Raw genomic sequence first — 17,839 nt, 5'->3', positions numbered from 1 at the left:
TTCCTATGAAACAATAAAAATCGGATTCATATTTCTTTTTGCACGAAAAGAAGATTGGAAATGTTATAATGAACGGAATAATGAACGTATCACGTGATTGTATAGTCGATTTGATAAAAAAAAAAAAAAAAAAAAAAAAGCAATACATAAAGATTGCAGGTAAACATACACCAGCGTAATATCGAAAATCCACTACAATGGGTAGGATAATCCAAAAAAAAATACAGTATCTTTTGTTTCCCTGAAATTCGCGGCATCAGCTATGCTTGGTGTCGCTCTATAAATGGTTGCAGAGTTTAGCGCTTTTACTATCCTATAGATGGAACTGAAGGGGTAGGGGGAAGCTTAAAACTTTGTCACCGGACGACAATACTTTCCTAAACACGACGTTATCGTGCGTCCTAGATGGAAATTAATTTTCAGGCTGGTCGTTGTCAAATTTCAACGCGTGCAGTTTCGCGCGTATTGCTTCTTCTCTCAAACGACCCTTCGAACTCCTCTCTACGATATACCTTCATTCCATTTCTATGTATGACGTAAAGAAAGACACATATAGATATACACATGTAGTAAAACACACGTAGGATCATTTACACATTTAGGAGAAACGTTAGCAATCTCTCGTTTTCAGCGGTCCTAACGCTTGCCAGAGGGGAATTGGACAAGGTATGGTAGAAGGGATGAGCATGCTGGTGTGTGTATAGGACTCCGACACTAACGACCCCCACTCTTCGTCCTTCCCTTCGTAACGTAATTGAATCACGCTTCCCGGCTAGCGAGGCGTAAAACGTGGATTAAATACGGCGCATACGTGGAACCGAAACTCGTCGCACAGAGGGACAAAGAGAAGAGCGAGCGAGCGAGCAAGAGAGAAAGAGAGAGAGAGAGAGAGAGAGAGAGAGAGAGAGAGAGGGGGAGAAAGAGAGAGTGAGTGGGTTCCAGAGTGATTTGAAAAGGTTTTCCCACAACGGCTCCGAATCGTCGAAATTTCAGGCATATAAAAGGTAGAAACGACGACGAGAGATGGGCTTACATGTTTTCTCCTGGCCAATGTCGAGGTCGGTGCTCGTCAGGCATACCCTCTAATTTATCCATTCGCGATACTTTGATGCCCATGCTTTTTCTCTCCCTCTCTCTTTATCTTTTGGCCTTTTACAGTCGTTGACGCAGTTTCCCTTCTCGGTTCATGTTAAACAAAAACACACAAGGTACAGTGAAAAAGAAAAAAAGAGAAAGAGATAGGGTATCGATGAACAGAAATGAGGTTTGCATTTGATGAAGGGTTTCCGATATTTATTTATAAAGCAACGTGTGTGGTTTTTGATCTCTTCTACATATCAGTTTCATCTTTCTATTTTGTTTCTTTTTTTTTCTTTTTCTTTTCTTTTTTTTCTTTTTCTTTTTTTTTTTTTTTTGTTTTTTATTATTCTTCCATCGAATGTATTTTTCCTCTTTCTCATTGTGAATATGTAAGCTTTTTTAACTCTTTTTTTTTTTTTTTTTTTTTTTTTTTTTTTTTTGAATCATCAATTTTGCTTCGTGTTCGGAGATATAACGCTCTTGTAACCGAAGGCTGGACGACAGTAGGAAATTACGAGAATACCAGATACACGTTGATACAGGCTGGAAATTGGATAGAGAGAGAATCGTGAATGAGATTCTATGAAAGCATGCAATCCGAAGGAGCTTGTGCAAACCAAATTGCTTTGTCTCGTAGTCCTGACATTTTCCTTGTTATTTTAAGCTTTCCTTGTTTCTTTCTTTCTCTCTCTCTCTCTCTCTCTCTCTCTCTCTCTCTCTTATCTTTTTCTTACTTTTGCGTTAAAAATAACACCGTTTTAAATATTTACATTGTTCGGATAAGAAACGATTTTACGTATTCTTTATAAAATTTTTATTTAAAATCATTTCCTTCGAAAGTACAAACGTTATTCATCCAACATACATATCTTGTTCACCTGACAATGTTTACGAAATTTATGAATGTTACGATTATTTCGGGAGGATCCTCTGAGAAACCATCAATCTCGACGACCCAGTTTCACTTGCAAGCGAGGCAGACAGGGAGAAAGAGAAAGAAAGAGCGAGCTAGGATACTTTCGTACCTATCGTACGTTTATGACGGAGTTGCTCTCAAACTGTTTTGTAAGAAAGATAAATAGGCATCTTCGATAAAACTTAACCGATGCTCTTTCTCTCTCTCTCTCTCTCTCTCTCTCTCTCATTCTCTGTGGGCAGTCTCACCATTGAATTATATTATTATATTAGTTTTGATTTATTGCTTCTATACGTTTAATACGTGCCGTGATTTTTTTCTAAAACGTACGATTAAACTCATTCCTTGTTTAATGTCACTATAGTAGAATTCCTATAATATTTTGTCTTTCTTTTTGTTTTTTTTTTCCTTTTCTATAGAATTATTAAGTATACCTTTCTAATAAGGATTTAAAATTCATGAGATAACGATAATTTGTTTCTTTTTGAAAATCCCTTTTCGAGAATATTTTGTCTAGACTTATTGTTAATAGAAACTTTGGCGACGTTAAAAAGCTTAACGTGTTTCGTCGATTCCCGTTTGAAACACATTGGTAACTTTCGATAGTACCTTAACATTCGGAACATGTACCTTAAGTTAAGTAACTCGCACGTGACAGGAAGATACAAAGCACCCTTAAGGAATTCGAAACCACCATTTGTCGATGGTTCTCCCTCCGACAGAAGCTCAGAACGATTATATCGTAGATTTACTTTCTCCCAAAGGTGAGGAATACAAAGCGCAAAAAGAAATATCGAAATAGTCGAGTTTTTCGTTGAACTTTCGATGAGATGTTTCTCAAAAAAGTAATTTAAGAAGATGCACCGACCGATGACGAATACGAAACTTATGGGGTAGGGGGAGTTAAAGAGGATGGCACTTGGGATCAGGACTCGCGATTTACCGCAGTAATTACCAAAATTACTGCACCGCATAATGACGGTAATTATCGCCGTAATTCGTGGTAATTGCAGCAGCAATTACAGAATGCGAACACCGAAGCCCGAATGCGATGGGGTTAAAGGTTGTAGGTATCGTTGACTGGCGACAGCGTCTTCCTGGATTTTCCTTCCTTCCTTCCTTCCTTCCTTCCTTCCTTCCTCTTCTCGAGTTCGATTCTTGGTACCTTGTTATCGATCCTTGTCAAACGAAAATGGTCATACAATAGGATAACTTCGATATCTCGTTTTTCCAATTCTTTTTTTCTTGAAGGAAAAGTCCTTGATAGTAAAGGAACGTTCTCAATTCCTTTTTCAACTCTAATTGCGTATTATCGGTTAGGAAACTCGTGAATAATATTTGAAGAGTGGTTATCGTCGCTTCAATGGAAAATTTCCTTTCCTTCTTTCTGATAATTTTCAATCCTATTTAAGGATTATTTTCAAGGGTCTGCTCGAAACGATGAGTATAATTAAAGGAAGGATACAATCATTTTGTTGTTACAAAAGGAATCGTTATTTTTTTTTTTTTCTGTTACAGGAACGAATCGTTACGGTGAATGAAGATTCTTGGCACTGGATGAGTTTATTCAACAGTTACCAAGGTAAAAAGTAAAGAAAGAATAGAAAGTCGAGACTCGAGCCGAAAACTAGCCCAGAATTACGGTTATCATGGAGGCGACTGCGAGGTCTTGCATACTAAACTACTTTCCTGTGACTTTTGCCCTTAACTTCCACCCTTAAATTCTCCTGCTAAGCTTCTTCTAATTATCCTACCTTCTTTTAATTGTCTTTTGCGTACGACGAAGGGGATAGTCATGTTTACCAATTATCTACGAACGAGGCAAATTCGTTTTTTCTTTTTTGACTATTGAAAATAACGCGAACAAGTTAATTTCTCGAGGTAAGATGTCGTCACGGGCTTTGATAAAAGTCACTGTTCATTCCTGGCCTGGGTTGCGTCTTTAAAATTAAAAGGGGTCGTGAAACTCGGATGGAAATGCAAAGTAGCAAGTTGAAAATGAGAGAGCGGACTATTTTTAATCTTGCATTGACTCTCGAAAGTCCCAACGCGTCGTCTCGCTTGGAGTTTAAGAGACGAAAAGACGTCGATTTAATGGCGGACGCTGCTTTTCTCTTTCTCTCTCTCTCTCTCTTTTTCTCAGAGCAAGGGAGAGCGAAAGATGAGAGAAAGAGAGAGAGAGAGAGAGAGGGGGGGGTTGTGAGTTCTTGCACGGAGGAAAAGGGCGAATCCTCGAGGCGTACGAGGAGAGACCGAATCCGAGGCTTTTTCCTCTTAATGACTCGCGAAAAATTTTCAATGCGTCCCGACGGCCCGTCTTTTCATGAGGAATAATAAATGGCGGATGGCATCGGAGAGCAGAGCAGAAATGCGATGGGCGACGAGGTGCCATCGTTGGAAATGTGCGAAGCTTAGAACATGTTAGAGAGAGAGAGAGAGAGAGAGAGAGAGAGAGAGAGAGAGAGAGAGAAAGAGAGAGAGAGAGAGAAGAATGAAAGAAAAAAGGAAAAAGAAAAGGAAGGAACATCGTTGCTTTCCAAAGAGGTTAAAAGAAAATCTACAGAGAAAAGGAGAGAGAGAGAGAGAGAGAGAGGAATAGAAGGAGGGTACTGGCCGGTACTCTCCTGGCAGCCATAACACTTTTGTATATTTATCACTCTTTGAAAAATGTCGTTGGAGGTCTTCTGAGTCTAGGGAGATGATACCGCCCAAGACTATTCGTCAAAGTAACCGGAAAGTTTGTCACGACCTTGTCCTTCTTCTTATTCGTTTCTTTTTTTGTTATAGTTTCTTTTAAGAATTAACGCAAGACATATTCAAAGATTACAGAAATTCCCATTCTTACATCCTCTTCTTTGATATATTCCTTCCTCTACGGAAGTAGGACTGTTAAGCTTAGAAAAGTACCATTCGAAAGGTTTACAAAACTTGATCCTTGCTTACCAATCTACACTCACAAAGTGATCCTTTGAAAGTTTCAAAGGTATCGAGAGTGATCGACCAAAATTTATCCTCCCGTAAGGTTTAACGCTAGTAGTATTCCTATAGTGAGGCCCGAAGGGACTTAACCCATGACACGATACTAAGAAGACCACTCTGAACTTTCTCTTAAGACGGATCGTTTCTCCGTAGAGACGATCTTACACCCTTCCGGTTCTCTACAATGTTCCTTTCCATCTCGGTCCGCTTCCTTCGCTTTTATCTCCTGAGAGGTTTACCATGACTCTGAGTAATAGTTTCCTTCGAATAAATGTATTCCGTGTGTTCTCCAAAAGGGAAGTAATTATTTGGAAAAAGTAGCGAGACGTACTGTACAGTCGAACAAATGGGGAAGGGATTATGTACCGTCTATTGTCAGACTGAAAAAGAGTTAAGGAACTATGAGTGTACGATTAAGCGATATAAAAAAAGGATAAATAATAAGAAAATTTCAATTTATTTTTCCGAATTTGACGTACTAATGGTGTTTGGATGGGATTAAAATTGTTTTCGTTTAATTGGCCATGATAATTAATGCCCGAACTTAAAATCTCAGATACAATGTTGGTTAATATCAGTCTGTTGGGTCCTACGTTCGATCCCGAAAAACGAAGTTAAACTGGAAAATGTATAATCTCTCAACAGAGTTTTATTAAGAGGAGCGCTTGGTGACTATAGTAAAGTTACTCAAACTCTTAGACTATACTTGGGCGGTTTAATGAAAGCTATTGTTCGACTCATTCGAAATAGCGAGCTTTTAGGAATTTTGTTCGGAGTATCGCGGATTCTCGGATTTAAACTTTGCACCGAAAATCTCGCATTAAGAATATTTTGTCAAAGTGACTACTCTAATTTACATTTTTGCCATATCCTGCTTTCGAAATTCGCAAATGCTTTTATCTGAGATCTAGTCGGATATCTTTCTAGATCTTACGAAAAATAACAACGTAGAATCCTTTCTATATTTTTTACATTTGTCTGATTAAATACGATATTATCCCTTTAACGTATTTTACTTCTTAATCACTTTCTATTATATTACATATAAAACTATAATACTCTGTTACTTTTCATAAATTCAAGTTGCGTTACGCAAGCTTTTTATTTCGTATCGAATGAAATCCAGATGTAGACTAATTTAAGTTGTGGTATTTGAAACGAAGAAAATATTGTCACGTGTTAGGATTGAAGAGAGGAAATAAAGAAAGAATATCGCTCACAATGGGACACCAATATGGAATGACTTTATGTGCCGTCATGTCGAATTCGAAAGGAAATAATAGTACGAGAAGGTAGATAAGTAGACGGAGAAAAAAAATCAAGAAAGGAAACGAGTGTGATAGTAATTCGTTAAAGCGATAGAATATTTTTTAGAGCCAATCGACTTCCTTTTTTTTCCCCTTTTTTCCTTTTCTCCCTTTTCTCGAACTTCGGCGAATTCATTCTACTCATACGTACGAGTCTAAGTGGATTTTCTTTCGACGTTTAATCCTGTACCTCGTTACTCGAGCTTTTGGATGAAAATTTGTCTTGTTAGCGTGCGGTCTACACGCGGACTCATTGCGACTACTTCACGATTAATTTTTCAATGCGGTTGCTCGCGGTAAATAGTTGAACCATATTATTTCCTTTTCCTCTCTTTTCTCCTCTTTTCTATTTTTCTTTTTCTTTTTTTAGAGAAATCTCGAAGTATCCCGTATTATCAATTCCGTCCTGAGAATGTTAAAGATTAACGAGTAGCATACTTTGAAAATATAGAAATAGAAAAGAAATAAAATGGAAGGAAAATGAAAAAGTGATTCTAGTATTCCCAAGAGGACAAAACAGGGAAATACGAAGAAATATGGTTTCTTTAAAGAATTCGCAAAAGGCGAAATAAATCCAGTCTCGTTATATTTTTAGAGAGTATACCCTTATCTCAGAAGCCATACGTTACACGGAATATGTTGTGCACGTACTATATAGAACGTGTTAAAAGTAATGGTCGGTGTCTGTCAAACGAAGGAACGGGCGCGCTAAAACGATTTTCGAAATGTGAATGAAAAAGAGAGAAAATAAAATTGTCACCTGGAATCGAAACGCCTCATATCTGATTTTAAGCACCGTTCACATCTGCATTCGACGCTTTTCATTTCTTGCAATATCTCGGCGTACATATGCCATGTATATATACATGTATATACATACATACATATATATGTATACATATATATATATATATATATATATATATATATATATATATATATAGATATATTCTTTAGTCACGTGTTACGCGTTGCGATGCGTCGCTATAAACGTTTTTAACCCAATTACGTCGTTAGTCGACGTTACGAAACATTTTTCGAGAGTACGACATTGACACTAGATAGCTCGTTTCACAGTCTATAACTGTCGAATCAATGTTTCTATAACCACAGTGAAAGAGAAAGAATATGAAAATCGAAGTAGATTTCGTTATTCGAAATGTTTAAACTTCGCGCTTCTTTTTGATAGTTTGGAAAAGGGGAGAAAAAACATTGGACAATGAATTTGAGAATATCGCCGAAGATTTTATGGAAATTCTCGATAATACAGTGACACCAGCTGTCATCGCCGATGTTACGTTTAATGAGCGGAATCAGTGTCGACTATGATAACGAGAGAGATTCGAGCGTAACGAGCACGCTGGCACAACGATTGCCTTGCGAGGCACGCTCGAACGACATAGTCACGTTTACAGGTTACGAGGATATTCGATACTGTACGACATAGTTTGCCGGCCAAACAAATTCCATTTGATTGTTATAGACACATTATAATGATTAATTACACTCTGCAGGCCGCTTTATCACGGATGATAAACGATAGACCTGATTCAAGACACATTAAAATTATTCGGAATGATCGATCCATCTTTACGTACCTTTTTATACACATCAAATTCATATAGAATCTTGACCATGTCGAAAAGAAAATATTTAAAATATTGAAAAGGATAATCGTATGGGATAAAACGAATGATACCTTGTATTCGAGAGTAATAATAATTCATCGGCAAAGATAGTTCATTTTCAAGACGATGCCTAGGAACATCTCACGCGTATCTAATCCTTTCCCATCTCTGCGCGTCATCTAATCTTCGTGAGAGATTCGGCGGAAGGACTCGCTTCGTTTGCCAACACGTGGCTGCTTTCCAATTAGAAGCCGATTACGTCGAACAGTGGTCGAAGTAATGAGAGAGGGTGACACGACAAATCGAATTGCTCGAATTTTGATCAAAATTGTATGATTTAAAAAAAAAAAAAAATCGATGCGATCTACATGGTGTATTTTGTAAATTGATTTAAACAAGTTGACTTTAGTATTATTCAAAGATATAATCGACTTTGTTTCATTAATTCGATGCTTAATATAACTTTAATATTTTCTTTATATATTCTTTTTCTTTTCTTTTCTTTTCTTTTCTTTTTTTTTTCTTTTTTTTCTTCAATCAATCTGTAAGATGCCCTTTATTTTCACTTTATCTCAAGTTCCGACATTAAAACACCCGTAGGACTCTACATAGTCGTTACTCCCGTGCTAACCTACTCGATCAGACCATTGTAACTGTTTAATGGGTGTTTCTCTTAATTCCTTCGCTTTAACAGCTCCTTTTGTAGAAGGTAAAATTTACGGCATTGTTGGAGGAAAACGGAGGGAAAGGAAAGCTCAAAGAGAATAGCAGAGTTCGATTCGACCGATCAAACGTCACAAACAAAGTTCTCTGTAATCAATCGAGCTCCGTATATACGTTCCCTTTTAAGTTTATTAGCACTGTCAAAGCTTTAACATATTAAAAAGAAAAAAAAAAAAAAAGAAAACATTCTATAAAGCGAACTACGAAATAATATAGTAGATAAAAGATTAATTAGAAATCTGCTTTTAGAATTGACTCGTTGATATATGAATGCTTACAGTCCGATAACGATGCACTACATAATAGGCGAACGTGTGTAAATTATTCACTTGTATTGGCTGATTTGTTCGAAAAGCCTCGATGCAGAACGTTTATGAGACTGTATTCTACGATTGCGTTCTATCATTTGATACGTTCTACCGATATGCTTCTCTTAAAGCTGCCAACGTGTTTGTTGCATGTTATTCGTGAATAACTAGACATGGCAGATAATGATCTCGATACCGACATGATATGGGAATAGTAGCATATGTATCGTTGCTGATAACGCTCATTATTCTCATTACATTTTTATAACATATATGTGCAGATATTCTCACTCATAGGATCAGGTAAAAGAATGGTCATTTTGTATTTGTATCTCTTCGAAATGACCACAAATACGGACATTCCCTTACCCTTGCTTCCATTTCCAATCGATTCGAATCGTTGTTGATTAGAGGACGTACTTTCCCCACAAGATAATTACTATCACAGACGTGATATCGACTGGAAGCTTTGACTACCGGTACTATCGGGAAGCTAGAGTATCCATAGTCCCGTTTAAGATCACTTTAACGAGCCGTGCTTTTGGATAATTAGAGAAAGGAGATGACATCTCCCATGGAATATAACAAGCCATTAAATTAAACCCATTGGTTTCTGATTATCGTCCTTTCCTTAAAAATTATTTTCAATCTATTCATATAAATACGTATTTAGAGAAAATAAAAGTTCGTAGAGATAGTATAAGTAATTTAAGTTTTTATAATCGTAAAACAGATTATTACGATAACTTATTTTTTGTTTAAGAGACGAATTGCGAAGAATAATCGAAGGAACGTAACAACGTTGAGAGTAAGTGGTATCGAGCGAAAGATATTTCTTCTTTTCGTCACGCGATCACATGAGGGTTTCCGTAGCGACGATTTAATATGCAACGGACGACGGCTAACATAAGCAAAGTTTTGATCTCGAAAAATAAAGTAAAGCTAACTTTTAGAATAATCCTCGAAAAAATATACTTGTCGTATTTTTCTACGTCTTAGTTTTTTTTTTTTCTTTTTTTTTTTTCGGACATAAAGAACTCGAGAAACTTCCTAAGTAAACTTACGACAGTGTAACTTAGCGGTAACATTTCGGTAAATTTTCATTCGGTTCATCTCGTTAGTTTGTTCCCGCCGTAGGGATAAGATCGCACGTGAGCAAGAGGACCATAGAGGAAACAAAGGAGCTAGAAAAGAATCTTCGGGTTATTTTTACGACATTTTCCGTGCGAACGAAAACCTTCCGATCGGATTCATCGAGCACCATGGATCAATGGGGATACCGATATTCATCAGTTACTTGTAATGTCTGTCATAGATTCGATTTCTTTGATACTTTTCTTCGAGACAAGGTCACGAAATTGAGAAAACTATTGTATATAACGAATATCGATTGAATCTTATTTTTATTATCGACGTATGTCGACCGAACTCGTCTTTCCTTCTTAATGTATATATATATATATATATATATATATATATATATATATATATATATATATATCTACTAAGAAAAAACTTTATGGCATAATACGTTCCTGGCACGCATCTCAAGATAGAAAGAGAAAGAGAGAGAGAGAGAGAGAGAGAGAGAGAGAGAGAGAGAGAAAATTTAACGAAGTCGCGCGAGAAAGAAAAATTACGAAAGTTCTATAACCACGCCATAAATTTATTGCAGCGATATAAAAAGATCTAGGACACGTATAGGCACACTAAGTATATTTATAGATATTAATCTCGTATTATTAAGCAAATTTAATGGTATATAAAATCTCTAGAATCTATCGATGAAACGTATAGAACAAAATTATTTTAGTTGATAACACCGTAGAATTTGGCGTGTCGAGAAAACGTTAAATCCTAGAAATTCTGTTAACTATTAGGCGTGTTAGAACACATGTGATAGGTAGGCGTGACCGACGTGTATGTCCGAGCGTGGAAAATAATGAACAGATCGGCCGGTCTCGCGACGCGACGGTCCCTCAGCCTCGTTCATTTACATCGTAATGATGCTAAAGTGTCAGCCCTGTCAGGCGCACGATAACACGAGGGTCGGTCTCGACGGGACGATGAGACGGCTCGGGGGTGGAACTTTGGTGGTGTATAGGATGGATGGAGGTAGTGGAGGCTCGAACAGCATCGGACAGGGTGTAGAGACTGAGAGAGATAGATGGATACAAAGAGAGAGAGAGAGAGAGAGAGAGAGAAAGAGGTTTCGTGGTTGACTAAACAAATTATCGCATTTCGATAACAAGCCCACTCATAAAGTGCCAAACCCGAACCGACCCTACGTTGAAATTGTTCGACCACTTCGTAGTGAGGGAAAAGCTTATGACAAGGAAACGCGAAAGCCCAGGACTGGGCCAAACGCAAAACGTGCCTCGGCCTTTCGTAATTGGATATTCGCTTAAGTACCAGATTAACGCGGCTCGATCAAACTACGTCGAGTGTTAATCTTGGATTTCCGCTGACACGTTGATCGTGATATATTCTACGACGTCGTTGAGTGACATAGTTACGAGAGTAACTATCTCGGATTTCCTCATTATATCGTCAGAGTTTCTCGTTATTAAATGTTTTCCTCTGAATGAATATGTTCCCATTTTTGTTTTTTTTGTTTTAAAAATTTGTCTTACGAATCTGAATGAAACTTTTTAAAAATTTGTAATATTATTTAAATACCAATTATCATATTTTAAATCCCAATTATATTTTTATGTAAATGTTAGATAAATATAGGATATGATGATCTCATTAATTACGAGTTGTTAAGATTTTGGAATGTAAAATAATTAAGAAGTTTGGTTAGCGAGGGATTCGCTTACGTAATAAGTCCTTCGCAAGGGAGGCTCGGGAATGAATAAAGGGAGGGGATGACTTGCATGCGCTCGGCTAACGCGGAGCGCAGGATACGTTCCTGGCAACGACCCCTGACCTGCCGCAAACGTCGGTGCGGTGACGTTGCGGCGTGACGTCACGAATGCACTCTGTGACGTCAAGAGGGTGCGGACCCATGTAGTAGAGATGATATCCAGATGAAACATTCAGAGTATCGGGTCAAGTCACTTAACCTCTCCCTTTTCTCTCTCTCTCTCTCTCTCTCTCTCTCTTTCTCTTTCTCTCTTTCTCTGACGATCTTTTTCTCCTTTGGCTAACCATCCACTTGGAATTTTATAGAATTTTATAGGAAATCGCTCGACCGCCTTTTTCGCTAAGAAATTGCTGATGTTAACGATTAATGCTCGTCGTTCTCGTAAGCTCTTCTTATTGCCCACTTTTCGTTCGATAAGTCGAACATTTACAATAGTCTCTCGTCATCGAAAATATCGATCTTCTAATTTAAAGCATTAACTTTTCATTCGTAGCTCGACTAACCTGACGATAACTTTGCAAAGCTCGGCGAAATTTAACTCACGGTTAGTAGGACAATGTTCCGCCTATTTTTCTTCTACGTTTCTTCCACGAGAAGTCGTTTTCTCAATTTCCTCCGTGCCATGTCAAACGTTCGGCTCATTGATTCGTTCAACTCGTCGAAAGCGAAGCTTGTTCGTGAGGTGCTTTAATGGCTTTTAAAGGGCTCGCATACCTATTTTGAAGTTGTAGGTACAAAGAGCATCAATGACAAAGGAAGAGTATCCAATGCCAATGAAAATAATGCAATTTTCTACGTCACAAAGGAAACCTAATTTTCGTGGAAATCACTTTACAATGTCATCCGCAAGCTTGGAAAATGTCTATTTCCGTTTACGATGACAAATAAGTATTGCACATGTTCCTTATACGCACGTATAGCTCTGCTGTAAGTGTATGTTATAACGTTGATAAGATCTACGATTTGTTCGCTGTAAAATCAAACGAATTAAAGACGAAAAGTACTTCTAGAGCTCTCTGATTGGTAAGTGAACGCCTCTGGCACACATCTGGCTGCGTCACTCTGCGGTCTTTTTCTAATCCCTACCACCTCGATCACTTTATCGTCGTTCTCTTCTTCTCTTTTCTATTCTATTTTATCGCACGTTTCTCGTACTTCCCCACCATAATCTTATTTCACAATGAACCAGCCGGTTTATCTTATCCCAACAGCTTCAAACAACGCTTTCCTTCGTTCTCTCTTTTTCTTTCTAGATTAACGTGATAAATCGTTCATGATTTTCTTTTTATTTTTAAGCAATGAAATTTGTAATAAAATAAAAAAAAAAAAAAAAAAATCTAGCCTTTTCTTACCTTCCATTAGGTACATATTAATTTTAAAATAGATTTACGCGATGCTTTCGTCGCTATACAAATTGTTTCTTTCTCCTTTATCATACGCTTTTTTCGTTTTTCTCTCTTTTGAATCAATAACGTTGGCCGGCCAGAAAGAATGGGTCAAGTGGCCGGTCGGCCTGGTAAAGTCGCTACAGCCTGCTGTACGGTAATATTACCGAGCTAGTTTCGGAGCGATTCGAGCAGAGAATTGCCAAGTCAGCTCATCGTGATCGAGCTTTGTTCCGGCCGGTTGAGCTTGGTCCGTGTACCGGGCCAACGTTACTGCTTACGTCGTAGCGCATTTCCGTGTCCGGTATTTCCCTTAAACCACCCACCATCTTAACCACCCTTTCCTCTCATCCTCTTTTGGAAAAGCGTCAACGGGAAAGAATCGTTAAAGACTCATCGACTGTTCTTTCTTGTCTCCTTTCTGTTCTTTCAATTCCTATCTCTTTCTCTCTCTCTCTCTCTTTATTTTTTCTTTTATCACAGAATCCGCAACATCCCAACAAGGAAACTTTGGCGCCGCGAGAGATCGCGTTACGCGAGCAATATTCGTAGTAGAGAATTCGCTGGGCAAGAAATTCCCTTTGACCCAGATCCCATCGTGTGAACCTTCTTGCTATCGTTCGCATCACGCAGACCACTCTGAGAGAGTTTGCCGAGCGATTATTACGGAGTCGAACTTCGTGTTTCGTCGTGAAAATGTTCGAACACATTACCGTCTAGCTCTACCACGTTGAGTTGTACCACTGAAATCGTTTCCCTCATTTTGGTCACAACTACTGTTCGTTTACTCGTACTATCCCATTATTTTCGTCGAACTTTCACGGAAAGCTTGGAACGAGCTCTTTCTACTTTAAACTCATTTGAACAATTTCATACGATCTTATCTCAGGGAAAAAGAGAGAAAGAGAGAAAGAGAGAGAGAGAGAGAGAGAGAGAGAGAGAGAAAAAACTTATGTTAGACGAATCATCGTTTCAGTTGGTATTCTTGCCATGGCCGTGGCTAAATATGAACGATAACTTTGCTTTCAAAAGAAATGGACTCTTCTGCTTGTCAGTTCCAGAAACGTATTTAGGTCAAACCGCCAAAATTCACGGAGAAAGGCACTCTCCCGTTCATTCGAACGAACGCGTCGACAACATCTGCTATCTCTTGCTATTTTTCGCCGATAGCTACGTAGCAGCAAAAGAGAACCCACTATGTCATCGTTATATAATCAGACCAGTGTCTCGCGACCCAGTGTGATGCATCGCTATTTTAAACCACTACGGTTATCGATTAGAATTTATTTTTATATTGCATTTCGCAGTTTTTATTTTATCAACAACATTAATTAATCTGAATCTAATTAATTTGAACGAATCAAAACGATAATATTATACGGAGTTGATAGAAGAGACATGTCCTTGAAATTTCTTCAAATAAAACGATCGTTCGTATTCTGACCTCTTCTACGACTAAAAAAGGCTCCCGAATCCTATAACGAGTATTGTTGGTGGCATGGAAATGGAACTTTTTTGCATTAATTAACTCTACTCGTTCTTTAGAGCTCACCGTAAGAGAAAAAGAGAGAGAGAGAGAAAGAGAGAGAAAGAGGGAGAGAATGTGGGATAAAGGGAGAGATCTAGAGAAGAGACGTGGAGCAAGGAACGCGGAAGGGAGTTCGTAGTCGTCGATGACGTCGATCATCGATAATCGATGTGTTATTATGCGCCGCTTGGACGATATGAATTTAGCCGAGCGAAGAGAGTAGGGCATAGTGACGTCACCGGGAGCGTCGACGGCTGTGCCGTAACGAGGGATGTTGCGGAGGGATGAGAGAACTGAGGTCGGTCTGTCGCTGACGTAACGCGCCGAGTCGGCGGTAGAAAGCACGAAGGGTGTTGTTGGGTGGAGGGTTTGGAAGGAGTATCGAGCAGGGTGGGGAAAGAGAAAGAGGAGAGAGAGAGAAAGAGAGAGAGAGAGAGAGAGAGAGAGAGAGAGAGAGCACTGCCTGACGGGGAATCGGTATCGACCGACCGAGAGGAGCGCGATGGAGCGTGTATAGCCAAGGGATGCTGGGCCGCGTTAAGAGATGTTAAGAATTATCGCCGAGTCACGCGTTATTCACAATTTATTTTTTCCTCTTTCTACTTAATTTTTCTTTTCTTTTTTCTTCTTCTTTTTTGTTTTTCCATACTCTCGAAACTTCTTACGAAGTTATTTTATAAGGCGTAATCCATTTATTTTGTTCATATATCTGATATTTTAATTCCATCCTTTACAATACAGATATATTTTTTATATGTCGTCAAAAAAAAATTCATCCCTCTTGTGAAAATAAACTTATTATTTTATTAAAATGTTACTTATTATACTGAATGATTAATTAGTAATTAATCTTAGATCAGTCTTTAGGTTCATCGACGACAGACTTATTGCACACTGTGACCTTTTTTTTTTATCCTACAGTGACCCCCAACTCGAAATAGGTTAAACGTTCTTCGCACGTCTAGACGAACGTCAAAGAAAAACGTGACGCGTTTGAGTGTTCTTTGACGTTAGTTGGATCACTGACCTGCGTCAATTTCAAATATGTCATGTTCGTTATCGTTATTCATTTATGAAAGTCTTTATTTGAAACTTACGTAAGTCTTTATTCGAAAATAGAAGCATGTAATAAACTACCTCGAGGATGAGTTATATATAATCGCTTGTCCCATGGGGCAGGTCATAAAAAAGCGTGTAACGTGTTCACGATGCGAATGAGTCGTTATGGCTTGTACAACTTTTATCAATCCATTATGTTGTAAAAATTTGATAAAGCAATCGATCGATCAGATATATGAGAACGGATTTGGATTCTATCAAAAGTTTGTTCATCGAATATATGTGTAAGCTTATCTTCGACAATATTTTATTGCGAAATTCGTTTTAAATTAAAAAAAAAGTCACTCCAATTCATTTTCAACATAGAAAAAAAAAATATATATATATATATAATCTTTTTCGTTCAACCTTGTCATCAATTTTATCAGATAAAAAGTAACAAATGCATTAAGTAATTATATCAATTGATTAACGTAAAATATAACATTTTTAGAAAAATAATATTTTATTTACTCAATCGTAAATCTGGGGACGACGATGACGACGATGTATTCTATTGTAAACAACTAACATTCATTTATCCTTGAACCTCGGAGCAATGTAGATCCACCGAGTAAAGCATAGTAAATCTCGTACAGAATTTTTTTCTAAACATCATAAGAATTTCTTTTCTTTAGATACACGTAAAACCTGTAACTATATTTATTTTCATTCATCAAGTAATAACATCTTCTCTATTGTGTACACTCGTCGGTTCGAAGAAAAGTACTGTTTTGTTTTCTTACTCGTAAATCTGACGACCTCGACTTGCTTCATTGTAAACAACTAACGTTCATACATCCTCGAGCGTCGGAGCGGAATGGATCTACGGATAAAATCTAAGCACGTATGTATGTAAGAATTCTTTTTTTTTTTCAACGTAGAGATAAAGCGTAACGATATAAACGTTGGTATTTAATTCTTACTCCATCTTTAATAAATTATAACAGGGCTAATGTCGGACGTCAAGCACAGACAATGAATCACAACAATGGCGCGTGCAGCTAATGAATTGTCTCGGAGATTTTACCCGTCCTCTCACTCTTCATCTTTCTCTTCCTCGTCGTCGTCGTCGTCGTCGTCGTCGTCGTCGTCGTCACGCTGTCTACTCTTTTTATTCCACGATTTTCTCTCTTCCACGATCTCTTCCCTACCAATTCTCCGTCGTTCTTCATTTTTCCTTCGAAAGAACATCGGCGCCTCTTTTGCCTCTTCGACTGGCCATGACGCTGGACGTCCGGATTGTACCCGAGTAAGCCGACGGAATGAAAAATTGCAGGTGCAGCTGACAACGCGTTAAGGCCTTATTAATTACGTTTAGTGAAAAGTGTCCATCTCTTTTACATCCAACGGGTCATCCTCTTTCTCCCTTTTACCCTCTTTCTCTCTCTCTGTCTCTCTCTGTCTTTTTCTCGGGTTATTTACGAAGGATAAAGAAGGTTAGAGCGTAGGGATTTTTATTTTTCTTTTTATTTCACCTCACGAGGCTCTTTCGATAAAGATAACATTAATCAGCGTGGCAAGCTTGATATAACGTTTAAGGTAATTTTTTAGTGATTTATGCGTATTTTAATTATTCGTCGAGAGGCGTCTCTATTAAAGTCTATTTTTCGAGCATATCGTAACAATTTAAAAATTATAATCCACGGAGTACTAATGAAGAGAGAGAAAAAAATAGAGAGAGAGAGAGAGAGAGAGAAAGAGAGAGAGAGAGGAGTCTCAATAAGCAGCTATGCTATCTAATGGATAAAAATTCTCTTTCTTTCTATATCTATTTGCGAAAAAGCTTTTATATTGCACGTATCAAACCGAAAGAAGATCGTAGGGTGAGAGAAATCTGATATTTTTTCAGTATCTAAAACTTTTTTTTTTTAGAGACCAGGATCGATTAAGTTCCTGTAAAGCTTGAAAAAGTAACTTCACGTGCGCGCGCCAGAGAGAGAGAGAGAGAGAGAGAGAGAGAGAGAGAGAGAGACAGGGAGAAAGAGAGCACAAAATAATTATATTTGTAATTCCTT

General features: G+C 37.9%; 1 protein-coding gene across 13 annotated transcripts in view; it reads left to right on the top strand.

The window, feature by feature from the left end:
• LOC124428108 (protein turtle) overlaps window positions 1-17,839 on the top strand; it is a 194,685-nt gene that overhangs the window by 73,679 nt on the left and 103,167 nt on the right. For 12 of the 13 annotated variants that reach the window (XM_046971769.1, XM_046971776.1, XM_046971770.1 and 9 more), the window contains exon 3: window positions 3,515-3,578. The exons of the other annotated variant lie outside the window; for it this stretch is intronic. The gene's annotated coding sequence lies outside the window, so the exon portion shown is untranslated. The remainder of the gene's footprint in view (window positions 1-3,514; window positions 3,579-17,839) is intronic. 13 annotated transcript variants of the gene reach the window in all.

Source organism: Vespa crabro, chromosome 11 (genome assembly GCF_910589235.1).
Source record: "Vespa crabro chromosome 11, iyVesCrab1.2, whole genome shotgun sequence".
In the NCBI taxonomy this organism is placed as follows: Eukaryota; Metazoa; Arthropoda; class Insecta; order Hymenoptera; family Vespidae; genus Vespa; species Vespa crabro.
The sequence above is the reverse complement of the archived record's forward strand: the minus strand, read 5'-3'. Positions and strand labels throughout refer to the sequence as shown.